The following is a 13,656-nucleotide window of genomic DNA, read 5'->3' on the forward strand; positions in this document are numbered from 1 at the left end:
CAAACCCAAAAAGTGGTATTCTTTTTAATATCCCCCGATATAAATTTCTAGTAAGAGTAAAGCAAATGATAACACATGTCAAAAATGTCAACAGTACACTTGAAGAACTCATAACTAATTCTAATAAAAAACAAAATAAGTTGACAGGGATCCTTATATGTATATCCTAGTTCAAATACCTACTGATAAATGCAACCATGTGCTCACATTTATATATGAACACATAAAAACCAATTGTAAACATAATTTTTCATAGTTTGCTAAAACACCTAACAACAATATCTCAAGGGTGTTCAAATATCGTTGGATTCGTTTAGAAGAAAAGGATACACATATAGTTTAGTCAAGGTGCTTGAAAAGCTCAATGAGCTTCACTATTCAGAATGCTGAGGACAATCAAGGCAAGCAATTAGCCAGAAGGAATTAAAACTTTACACTTTATCTTAGCTTAATTAAATGATGCACTGTGCTATGCCAATGGTAATATATTTAAATACTCCTGATGGAACTACATTGGCAAGGTAAGAATATCTAAAGATAAGATTTCACGCTAGATCAAGAACAAATTATCTTAGTTAATCATAATCTTTTCTATATTTTAACTTAAATCAATTGTATAATTGAAGCTTTAAGCCGCTCCTTCCAATTAATTAAACACCCTTATTCTCTCCCCTTCATTCCACGCTACATATGCTCATCAATTAACTTCTTTTCTGTAAAAAGTAATTGATGATGTGTTTGCTGACTATTGGCCCTCAGTTTTTTTTAATGCAATGAAGCCGGTTGTTAATGACATATATAATAGAGGTCAGGTGATGAGCACTGAACAAACCAAGTCAATAGAAGTTCTCCTGTTGTAAAACGAGTCACATAACATCAGACCTTCAGGTAATTTCCTTTTTAGTGTTGAAGGGCGTGTTTGTTATATTCATACAAATGCATTGAAGTAAATTTTCTTAAGGCTGAATGGGTATGTAATTGTTATTATTTCAGATGGCATGGGGAAACATTTACAGAAGACGCATGAAAGTACTCAGGATGGCCTTGAAGATTTTCCTGGACTACAAGGTAAAGTTCGTTCGTTACTGCTTATTGTCTTGATGCCAAGTGGATGGAAATTTGACTGACTTATAATATGGTGTTAATTTTTATTAAAGGGTGTTCAGGTGAAAGAGAAATGGACCAAAAAGTCTGAAAGAGCTGAATTATGGGAGAAGGCTCATAAGCGAAATGCTCAGAGGGTTGTGAATTTGATGGTAGAGTTGAGCGGCCTATGGGTGAAAATTGGACAGTACTTATCAGCACGTGCTGATGTGCTTCCAGCGGAGTACATTTCTCAGCTCAAAATGCTTCAGGACTCGCTTCCTCCTCGCCCTTTACTTGAGGTGATTCTTCTTCTACCTGTCAACTTTGTGTATTAAATACTATGAAAATCTAACTGTTTGTTTTCGCACTTAGTAATTATAGATTTTATTAGATTAGATATATTATTTTTTTATATTGATCACGTGCACACACTCTTCAACTTAAGTTTGATATAAATAAAAGTAATTTTACTTAAAAAAAATATTCGATTCAAATTTAACTCAAGTTTATAGTTCAAATCTATGATTTAGATTCGTTGTTTAGATTTGTAGTTGGAGTTCATAGCTTGTCGATAAAACAATATCGTTTTACCTAATAATGGACAAAACAAAATCATTTTGACATAATTTGAATTAAGTCAAGAGTTAAGTTTAAACTGAGTTGAACTATTCTTTGGCTCACAAATCAAACCAAATTGAATTATCTCTAATTCGGTTTGATTCAATTTTAAAAATGATTCAACCCTTTCGACTTAAACTGAACTTGAATTCAAACTGAAATAATTGAAATTGAGTTGAATCAAGTTAAACTGACTTTTGAAACTAAATTAAAAGGTTCAACTCTACTTTGAACCTTTTACCTTCAAAACTCTAAATTAACTATAGTTATTTTTGTTAGAATCAAATATAAAAGTATTAATCTAAAAATATTAACAAATAATATATGATTATGTGATTAAATAATCTAATTATTATTTAAAATTATTAAATTACATAATAATATATTACTCTATTAATACTCATACATTAATACATAAAGTATTACTAAATTAGATTACACCCCATACCTTGCAATCCAACTATTGTATGGAGAACTCTTGAAAGGATTAATAGCACTAAATCTATGGAAAATATTTTATAGATTTTAGTTTTTTTTAAGTATTTTTTAAAAGTGCTATTAAGTTTTCAAAATCTTTGAAAATTTAGCTCTTTTTAATTTAAGGTTAAGACTTCGTGCTATTAAAGAAATTTTTTTATTTTTATCTGTCATTTTATCTTTTTTATTTAAAATACTATAAATTTATAATAAATTAATTGGCTCCAATATATAATTAGCATAATTCTTAATGGGCAAATGACTATTTCCAATAAATGGCAAATTATCACCTATTAAGTTTAAAGAACTCAATTTTTTACTCATTTGTTAAAGTAAACTTATCAATGAAAAAGATATTTATCTCATTTTTATATGTATTATAATAAAGGTCTCCTGTAATGTGTTAATGTTATTTTTTAAATACTTATTAAGGGGTAATATATATTTTTCCTATTTTATTTAAGAAATTATTATATTTACTTCATATATATTTTGAAAATATAATATGATTTCAATATTTTGTAATATGACATTTATATTTCTTATTTATTGTGTATTTTAAAGGGTATAATTGTCAATTTTGAAACTATTAAGAGATATATTAAAAATTTTAAATGTTCAAAACCCCACTTAAAAATTTTTTTACACCTCTTATAATTTAAAAATTATAACTGACCTTGAACATATGATTATATACTATTAACATCTTATCTATATTTGTATCAATAATTTTTTATTATTTTTAATTGAATTTGATATAAATTAGAGTATAAAATTATTTAATAAAATTTTGGAAATAAAATGTTTTTTTAGCATGAGGGCTTTTCCTTCTTTCAGAAATTTTATTAAAAAAATTAACAAGATTTGTTAAAAAATTTAATAGGTGGATAGAAAATTAGTTTTTTCAAATTTAATATGTATAAATATGTCATTTCATCAAACTTTGGGTGAAAAATAATGATTTGACAATTTATAACCATATTATGTCAAATTCCATGAAGTATGTTTTTAAGAAGACAAGTCTATATGTACTTATAATAGTGCAAATGTGAATATCAATTATATTATTTTAATGTTAATTTGAAAACATTAAATCTAATAAGAAATATCACCATCATCCTAGCGAAATATTCATTATAAGATTGATAATTGAAAAAATCTAAATGTTATATTATTTTTATTTATTATTATTAAAAAAATAATATTATATGTATGTAAATATGACATAAATGTTGTGCAGGTGCAAACATAATAGTAGGCTATATTAGAGTAAATTTGATGCAGCCAATTGTACCTATGAGTTGTATCATGTCATGTCAAAGCTCTTAGGTTATGTCTTTATAGTCTTATAGTATATCAGTTTGTGTGTTTTTGCTAATCGATCTGTCATATTATATGTTTTTAATAATTTTAATAATTTATTTTTTTAACAAAATGTGTCAAATTGATCCACAAACCATACCCCAAAACCCCTAACATGGTTCATATGACCTGTAAGGTTAGCACATTCAACATATTTATGAACAGTGGGAAAAAAAAAAAACATAGTCTAACCATGTCGTGTGTATATCTGATCCAGCTGACATGTGTATGGGAGTGTTGTTTGAAATTTTTAATTAAAGATTAAAAAAAGAGATAATTACATTCACAATAAAATTATGCATATATATTTTTTATACATAATTTATACACACAAATGATATGTGATTTTGAATTAAAGATAAAGTAACACTCAATCACATAATGATAATACATTTTTATACACAAAAAATGTGTACACATAATATTACTTACATTCAACTTATATACTATATTTGTCTTTGCAATTTAATGAAGGCCAAATGACTATTTCTCACCCAAGGTTTGATGCAAACCTAACTTCTCATGCGCTTAATTGTTAAATTTCATTGTTATTGTCAAGGGTAAAATTATCATTTAGAAATTTTATTTAAATTTATATTTTTTATTACCCCTAAGTTTTTAATTTTTTATTTTTATCCCCTAAACTCATATTTTCTAAGTTTAAAAACCCACTCCACCCCTCCAAGTCCAAGGTTGAAAATTTTTTCCATATATGTTGCCCCCTAACATTTTAGAAAGTTACAGTTGAACCAGCTTTCTTTAACATTTTAGAAAGTTACAATTGAACCAGCTTTCTTTCCCCTTCTCTCCCATGATGATTTCTAGGAGACAACAGTCAAATCTCTTCCACCTCCCTTCCCTCTCCCTCTTGGTCACCATTCTTTGCTATCAGACTATTTTCGTCAAGGAGGAAGACGAAATTGTCTTTATCTTAAACAAAGACCCTTCGACAAAGACAGTCGAAGAGGGAAGACCAGTCGATCAGAAAGGTAGGAGGGAGAGAGTCGACAATCAGTGATGGGAGGTTAGTCACCAGAGATGAAGATTTGGAAACCCAAGTTGAATAAGGGTTAAACTTTAAAACTCTAAGGGGGTGACTGTTTATGACAAAAAGATGAGAGTTTGCAACTCTAAATTTGGGGAGGGGAAGAGTTAGTTTTTTAACTTAGAAAATATGAGATTTATAGAACTTGAGAGTAACAGTGAATTTTTAAATAAAATTTCAAAACTTAAGGGTAATTTAAAATATGAATTTAAATAAAATTTCAAATGACAATTTTATTCTTGACAGTAACAGTGAAATTTAACAGAAAAGTGGATACTTGAATTCATGATTTATAGAACTGGATCAAATTAATTGAATCATGAACCGATAGTTTAAATAGTTTCTAAAGTTAAAAACCCCATTTAATGGATGTTTTCTAAAATCCAATCCGGTTCAACCTGCTTTGGTCCTCCATGATAAAAAATATAAATTGAAAAATAAAAACCAAAACCACCTCTTCTCCAACCCTTTCTTTTGCATTGCCGATGTTCTTCTCGGGCATTGCTTCTTCTTCAACTTGGACTTTTCCTGCAGAAAGAGCTTTCAAATCTCAAAGTGTTGAAACTAGTGCAATCGCCGGCGAGGACACTCACCATATGCCCTTCTTGCGGAAGGATTGGTGGCATTGTTGATAAGGCTCCATATTCAATGGCTAAAAACCCTTTGCCTATTCGACCTGCCTAGCCCCTCTTGTTGTTGTTTGCTTTTATGATTTTGGTGATCCAACAACTCCTATCCAATCAATCAGATTTGAAGGCATTTAGCAAATATTTAACCATGTGTCTATGTTTTATTTTAATCATCAGATAATATATTTTTGGTCACATATTGACTTTGTTGCTTTAATCATGAGATAGCATATTTTATGCATATTCTATAACTTTTATTTTGTAAACTAATAAGTGGACTCTACTATAAATTTATATATTTTTGATTTATAAATTTGTAAACTAAAATCAATATATTTTATTATTATATCTTATAAGTTGTCCAAATTCTTAAATAAAATTGAAAATTTGATAATTAATAGTTTAATTAGTTTATCCAAAATCAAGCTTTAAAATGGTTTATTATTTGTTATAATTTTTAAAATTTTATTTAAATTTTTAATAATTAATAAGTGAATATTTGAGTTTGAATCAACCCTGCATGGAAAAAATAGTCTTTCGGCCTTTGATGAATAAAATGTTAGGGCTTTACCAAAACCTGAAAGGGTTTCATTCCATGATCCAACCAAATTCCACCAAAATATTCTCAAAATTTAGCAGCTATGGCCACCAGTCACCCCATATCAAACAACATCATTTTCCTTTTCCAACCAGAATCATCAAATTTATCGGGTTTTAAGAAGGTTAAAATTAAAATGAAAAGAGGAAAATTGGGTGTACGGTGGCCTTGGAGGCCTCATGTGGCCGCTGCCAAGACTCCCGTAGGGATATTCCTACATTTTTGGAATGTTTAAATGTGGTCAGTGTTGTTTACACAGGTTCGTCAGACCATAGAGAAAGAGTTTGGTAAATCCAGTGCTCAAGGATGTTTAAGGAATTATTTGGTTTGTCAAGTTTTAGATGGAAAAAAATAATTTATTTTGTAATGACTTAGTGTTATAGAAAGGAAGAGAGAGAGAGAGAAATGACTACGCTATTGAATAGTAAGATAGTTATTTGATAAAATTTCATATGAGAATATAATATATTTACAATTCATTTTCTTAAGAATGGATTTGAGTCGAGTTGACTCGATTTAAATAAGTTTGAAACGAATTTAGTTTAGCGAGTTTGAGTTCAAACTCGAACCTAAGAATTTTGTATTATCTAGCTTGAGTTTGAATTTGAGTTTATGGGGTATTCGAATCGTCAAGCATATGAACATAAAACATTTTGATATAAATTCATTAAAATAATGTCATTTTGGTCATTTTTAGTTTGACTGCAATATCAAACCAAATTTTGCACCCTCGCCCCTAAACCTTTAATTTTTTACTGCATAATCTCAAGAAATATTATAATGTAATTTCCAACTTAATTAATATATCTCTAATGTACCAAATTGCACAAAATGAACAAGTTAATTTTGAAAATAATTTTGTGGTGTCAGGGAGGACTTAAAAGTCTTTTTGTATGGCCTAAATCAAACACCCAAATAGTGGCATGAGAAGTTTGATTATGCATTTCTATGTGATGGTTTTTCTTCTATTGAAATACATAAATATGTTTATTCTAAACTAGTTGAGGATAAATGTGTGATTATATGTTTATATATATGTAGATGATATGCACATTTTCGGTACTAGTCTTTAGATAATATATAAAATTAAAGGATTTATAGCTTCTAACTTTGAGTGTTATTTTCGGTGTGAAATTAAAAGAAAGAATAATAAAATAATGAAAGATGTCACACTCAATTGAAGAAAAACCAAAGTGATCTATTGGCTCAATATTATTCACATATTATTAGGAGATTAAAAAAATATACACACAATTCTAAGTATGATCATTTAACCACATTGGTCAGACTAATGAAAGATGTAATTAATTATAAGTATATGATTTTTGATGAAAAGTCATAATTTACTTTATAAATAAAAGTTGATCCCTTCTTTACCCTTAACACCATACTAACACTACAACATATTAATAGCAACAACTTACAAATAGAAAAACTTAAATTATTTTTATCCATCATTAAATAAATGAGTCAACTGAGAGAAATTAATATCTTTTGAATTTTTCATGAATTCTCTTTATGTTTTATACATTTTAAAATACAATGGATCAAGATAAATTTATCTATCTTCAAACTATGTGAAGAAACATGAAGTTTAAGATTTACGGGTATAATGATTTGATGGTTAACTTATCTTCATGAATGAAATTGTGATTTACATGCATATGACAGTTTGATGTTTAATTGTTTATTTATAATAAATGTAATTATGACTTATATGTGGTATCAAAGCACGTTTTAAAAACTCATGTTTTTCCATTAAAGATTGTTGATTTAATATATAGTATAAATTAAATTTGTTTGACTGCATATAAAAGTAATAATATTGATTTGTGTATAAATGTAAAGAATGAGTCTTTGTATTACATAGACAAATATGACATATTCTTAGTCTTTTCTTTTCTAAAGAACGCATAATAAATGCATTAGAATTTGTAATATCCTTAGTTATGCTCTAGAGGCACTAATGCCATTTTCCTAAATTTTCATTTTTAACTGGGTCAAATCTAGGTCAAAATCAGAAATAGAATTCTGATTAGGTCAAAAATAAAAGGGGTCTTGGATTTGAGCACCCAAATATGTATTGACAAAAAATAAAAAATAAAAGAACAAAAAACAAAAATAAAACCCTAAATGAGGTGGGATGTATTGCATAGTTAAGCAACTTCCCACCAGGTTTAAAGGTGGATTCTACCACTTTTCCTTCCCCATTAAAGTAGCAAATCAAAGAGCAACCTTCTGATAACTGAAGGGGAGACATTTGACAGGTAGGGAACTTTCTCGGACAACCAAAATCTTGAAGAAGAACCAACTTGTTCTAACTTTGTTGGAGCAAATTTTAGGTGAGCAGGGACATCACTTTCTTCTCTCGGATTTCATGAATCTTGCCCTTGTTTTATGGATGTTTGGGGTTAATTCTTGTTGGCTTTATGCATTGGACTTTTGTTGCAAACCTTGGAAAAAAAACACTTGAATCCTGAATATTTATGGATGAAATATGCATTTATAGTGTGTGCTTGTATATGTTATGTACGTGTTTTTTTTTTTGTATGAATTGTTGGTTTGATGATGGCCCCTTAGATGGTTTCTTAATGGCTAGAATCCCATGAATGAATACATGGTTGTATGTTGCTTGCTTAATTTTGTCAAACATATTCATATTTGATCTAATTCTAATCAGATTTGATTCTACTTTAATATGATTTTGATTAAGTCTGATTTTTTTGGTTCTTCCTCTCCTCCCAACACCAAAATACATAAGCTCCTCTCTTCACAGAAATGCAAGTACATGAAGCAAACTATGTTATGGATATGAAAGTAATAATGCATCGTATGTTGTAGATCATCCAACAATTAATTTGATGCAATTTGAGATCACAATTAATTGTTTTCATAATTTATAGAATTGGCATTATTTTCCAACATTGGTATTAGAGTCTAGGGTTGATAAGTTTATTTTCCAACATTGATATCAGAGCACTATTTTGACACATGAAAGCGTTTGGGACCATCTTTTGGTGTGTGACAACTCATGGATTATTACTTCAGGTGTGTTAATGCGCATGAATGGTCCCTTCCAATGTGCGACAACTATTTAATACTCAGATCAATGCGTGGAACAAAATCAGTGGGTCCTACAGAACTTAAAAGCAAGTAATACCTCATTTCGGCTTATACAAACATGTATTGGTATTTCAAAACACATGTTTCTTATTCATGCAAGCTTGTTGACTAAGGACCATTACATATAATATAAGATATGATTAACTGATAATCTAATATATATAAAATAAAGATTTAAACTTAAAAGTAAGTCATATTCTCTTAATTGGAAAAAATATGATATATAGTCTAATTATATTCATGCATGACCATTAGACTCTTATAATAAATTATATTAGTTGAGACAAGAATGTGAAGAACTTTTGGGATTATGTGGATACATTAAAACTTGCTAAAGAGCTGTATCTAGTAATAAATATAAAAAAAATCCACTACTTTATTACTATCTCCAAATCAATGAAATGTGAGACATTTGGTCTATCATAAAGACCTTATCGTGAATAAAGTAACTTAAAGAATTGTATGAGACAATGAAATAGTCCTAGTCATAGTTGTATTGCATTTTTTGTATTACATATTATAAATGTTAAATATAGGAATTCCAAGATTTATTGGATTTAATGAAATTCTCATCTAGAATTAATATTGGCGCAATTAGATTGAATTTTAAAATGTCAAACATTTAAGTCATGGAAGATGACTGGGAACATGGTGAACTTTTGATTTTGTGTTTTATGTGAGGTATTTTAAATTTTAATGTGCAATTACAATAATTGATGTGTATGTAATTGCAATAATTAATGTTGTGTTTGATATGTCTTTATGATCTAATTAACAAGTCACTCTAGAAATTATTGATTTGAATAAGGCCAAGAAACTGAATAGGGATAATTATAACGTATGATAGTTAAAGATACACTATATCTTAGATAAGCAAAATGTCTTCAAGGTCGTAAATGAGGTTATGAAAGAGCTATAGCTGACTAAGGGTTAGAAACCCAAATAGTGTCTTACATAAACACGATGTAGACACAAATCACGCATGTAAGAAGAAAGATTTCATTGCGTGTGGTATCTCGACCAGTTCTATGAATGACAATCTAGTATACTAATACTAGTAAGACCCAATTGCACATGTAACAAGAATGGTTTTGAAAGAAAAGTTTGGAGGAATTGCAATCCCCAAACTAAAGTAGTTGATTGTCAAATTTGACATATATAAGAAGTTCTTCAATAATTCGATGAAACAATGTCTGAGGGACATGTCAAATATGATTACAAAGTTGACGTCAACTAGGCACAACTTGCTAGATGAACAACAGATTCATGTAAGAATACGATATTTTTCTGATAGTTGGGAATATGAAGGCGTATATGACCCATAATAAGAATATAAAGACTTTTGTTGATATTTCTCACCCCATTGAGCTAAAGGACGAGTGCCTTGAGGTAGTTAGACTAGGTATTCATACATACGTTGCAAAGTAGAGTTCCAAGAGTTATTTATGGCTTCAAATGTAAGTGGTACAAGTCTAAGAAAATGAAAGAGGTTGCATAAGGATCAAAGTACAAGAACAAGCAATTAAAATGATATAGAGTGATAAACATGTTCGAAGAAGAGACAAAACCAAGATGACATGTCGCAATTATAGCAATAAGGGTTATTTCGCTTGTGAATGCATGAAGCTAAAAAAGATATTGTCTCATTCTACTTTAAGTGATGAAAAGTTAGTTTCTAGTACTATACAATTAATTGAGTCTTATTCTACATGGACTATAGATTTAGGAACCACAAACTGTATAGCCTATGATAAAAGAGTTTTTATGGAATTTCATTGAATTTCAAAGAGACAAGATGAATTTATATAGGCAATAATTCTAAGGATGTAGTAAGAGGAATAGACATATGTAAATTAGTTTTGCAAGGTGGTCAGATCCTATACCTACATAAAGTCTTATAAGCTTTAGATATTCAATGAATTTTCGGTCTTAGTACTTGTTCTACTTAAACTAAGATATAATTGGATTTTCTTTAGGAACCTGCTCAAAATATATATAATAGTATTGACGTCTATAGATTTGGTTTGTTGTTGAATGGTTTTTATAGGTTTAGACACCCTTATTATGATAATGATAATGTTAGTTTTTCATTATTTTTTACTCCAAAGGTATGGATGTGAATGCAAACAAATGACATGATAGATTAAGACACATTCGCCAAGATAAAATGAATAGATTGCCTTATGAAGGATTATTAGAAACTATCATATAACTTGAACTGCTTATATGTGAGTATTGCCTTGTTAGAAAAATTACTAGAAACCCATTTGACAAAGCTGAAAGAGCTTAACTTTCTTTGTAATTCATATACTTAGTCATATGTGGTCCTATGAATGCTAAAGCAAGGCATGTTGCCTCATATTTCATTACTTTTACATATGAGTATACTCGATTTGGTCATATCTACTTTATCTCCTATAAGTCAGAAGCAATAAACTTCTTTAGACAATATATATTAGGTTGAGAATCAATTAGGCAAAAGGATAAAAGCTCTAAGAACTAACTGAAGTTTTGAGAATTTGTTTGAAAACTTCAAGGAACTGTGTAATGAAAAAGGAATAGTAATATAACTAATAATTCCTAGAACTTCATAACAAAATGGTGTAGTAGAGTAGAGAAATTGAACTCTAATGGAAATAGTTAATTTAACGATGGCGTAGACAAATCTTCAATATCACTTTAGGGTGATGTGTGTTAACTGCTACCTATGTACTTACCCGAGTGTTTATTAAATCAGTTACTTTAACTCCCTTTGAGTTATTGACAAGTAGGAAACCTGAGTTAAATTAATTATGACTTCATAGGTTAGCAGTGTTTATCCATGACTCTTTCCCATAAGTTTGAAAAATTGGGACCAAGAGAAAAAAACATATTTTTATAAGATACGTTAAACACTCCAAAGGTATGTGTTCACTAGGAAGGATTCTATTGGAATATTAATTGAAATCATATCAAAAGATGTTATATTTATAAAAGATGTTTTTTCTAATTGGTGTGATACTGATATAAGTCTTCATTTATATGAGATGGAAGAATAATGGGGATAAGTACATCTCGTTGACCATTAGTTGAGTCTCAAAAGGTAGTATCTATACTTGTTCTAGATAATGGGAGCAAATGAGATTGAGCTCCAACCTATTTTGGAAGCAATAATTTTTAATTGCTTGTCTCATCCATCTCAACCTAATAAAAATAGTGAGATTAAATTCTGATATATTTTAGATAGTAGAAGTTATGATCTTCCATAACATAGGAGTAGACATCCAAAAGTACCTGAATGACATTTTAAAATTAAAAATGAGGTTTTCATAACCACTCCCCAAGATGATGAAAAACTAAATTTAGAGTTTGGTTGATTTACTATTGGGTCAAAAACCTATTGGGAAAAAGTGGATTCTCAAAATCAAACGTAAGGTAGACAACTCAATAAATAGATACAACTTCATCTTGTGATAAAAAGTTATACTCAATAAAAAGGTATAAATAACTAAGAAATGTTTTTGCAAGTTATAAAATTCACTTCAATCTGTTTGATTCTAACTATAGTGAAATGTTTGATTTAGAGTTGCATCAAATGAATGCCAAGGCAATTTTCCTTAGTGAAAAGCTTGACAAAGAAATCTATGCAAAAAAATCTATAGATTTTGTTATTACAGGTCAGAAACGCAAAATGTGCAAACTTTAAAGATCAACATTTGACTTGAAACAGTTATCTAGACATTGGTACTTGAAATTTCACAAGGCTATAAAATCTTATGACATTAAGATGATTAAACATGACTACTGTGTCTATATGTCGAAGTCTAATGATAAATTTGTAATTTTATCTTTGTACATAAATAATGTGTTAATAGCTGAAAACGATTTGAAGTATATGATAACTATTAAAGGTTGATTATCTATGAATTTTGACATGAAGGATATAGGTGTGGTAGATTACAGATCAAGAATTAAAATCAAAAGGGATCATTTAAAAAAACTTTTGATTTTATCATAAAAGCATTATATTTAAAAAGTAACTAAAATGATTCAACATGGTAAACTGTAAACCCATTGATACTTCTATGCCAAAAGGCAAACTATTCAATCAAGAGATATGTCCCAAAACTCAAGATGAAAGAAGAGAAATATCAATAGTATCCTATTTTAAATGTCGTCAGATGCCTTATATATGTTATGGTGCGTACATGCTTAGAAATTTGTTTTTGTTATCAAGTTGGTTAGTTGATATCAGTTGAATCTTGAAAAAGAGCACTAGAACACTAAACCCATTTAAGATAATTAAGATATTTAAAAGATACTGTGGATTATTGTTTATGTTATCAATGATCAAATTTGTATTTGATTGGCTTTTTAAATGCCAGTTGGGGAGGTAATTTAGACCAACACAAACACATTTTTAGCTATGCTTTCTTACTATAAAAAGGGTCTATATCATAAAATAGTGAGAAATAAACAAGCATAGTCATATCAATAATAAATACCAAGTATATAGCTTGTTTAGTGATTATGCAAGAAACTATTCAGTTAAGAAGATTCTTACTGAATTTGGGTATACAAAATAATATTGTTGGAGTAACAGTTGTTCACTATCAAATCAAGTCGGGATAGCTTTACAAAAGATTCTAAATTTTATAGAATCAAACATATCGACATTATACATAATTTTATGATTGACATCATTTCCAAGAGGAAAGTGAGTGTACAATATAAAACTA

The 13,656-nt window shown here is 28.9% G+C and overlaps 1 pseudogene; it reads left to right on the top strand.

Moving 5' to 3' along the window:
* The first annotated feature begins 798 nt into the window (after positions 1-798).
* Positions 799-13,656, top strand: part of LOC123226729 — a 60,727-nt pseudogene continuing 47,869 nt past the window's right edge.

The sequence above is a fragment of the Mangifera indica genome, chromosome 10 (assembly GCF_011075055.1).
Source record: "Mangifera indica cultivar Alphonso chromosome 10, CATAS_Mindica_2.1, whole genome shotgun sequence".
Classification (NCBI taxonomy): Eukaryota; Viridiplantae; Streptophyta; class Magnoliopsida; order Sapindales; family Anacardiaceae; genus Mangifera; species Mangifera indica.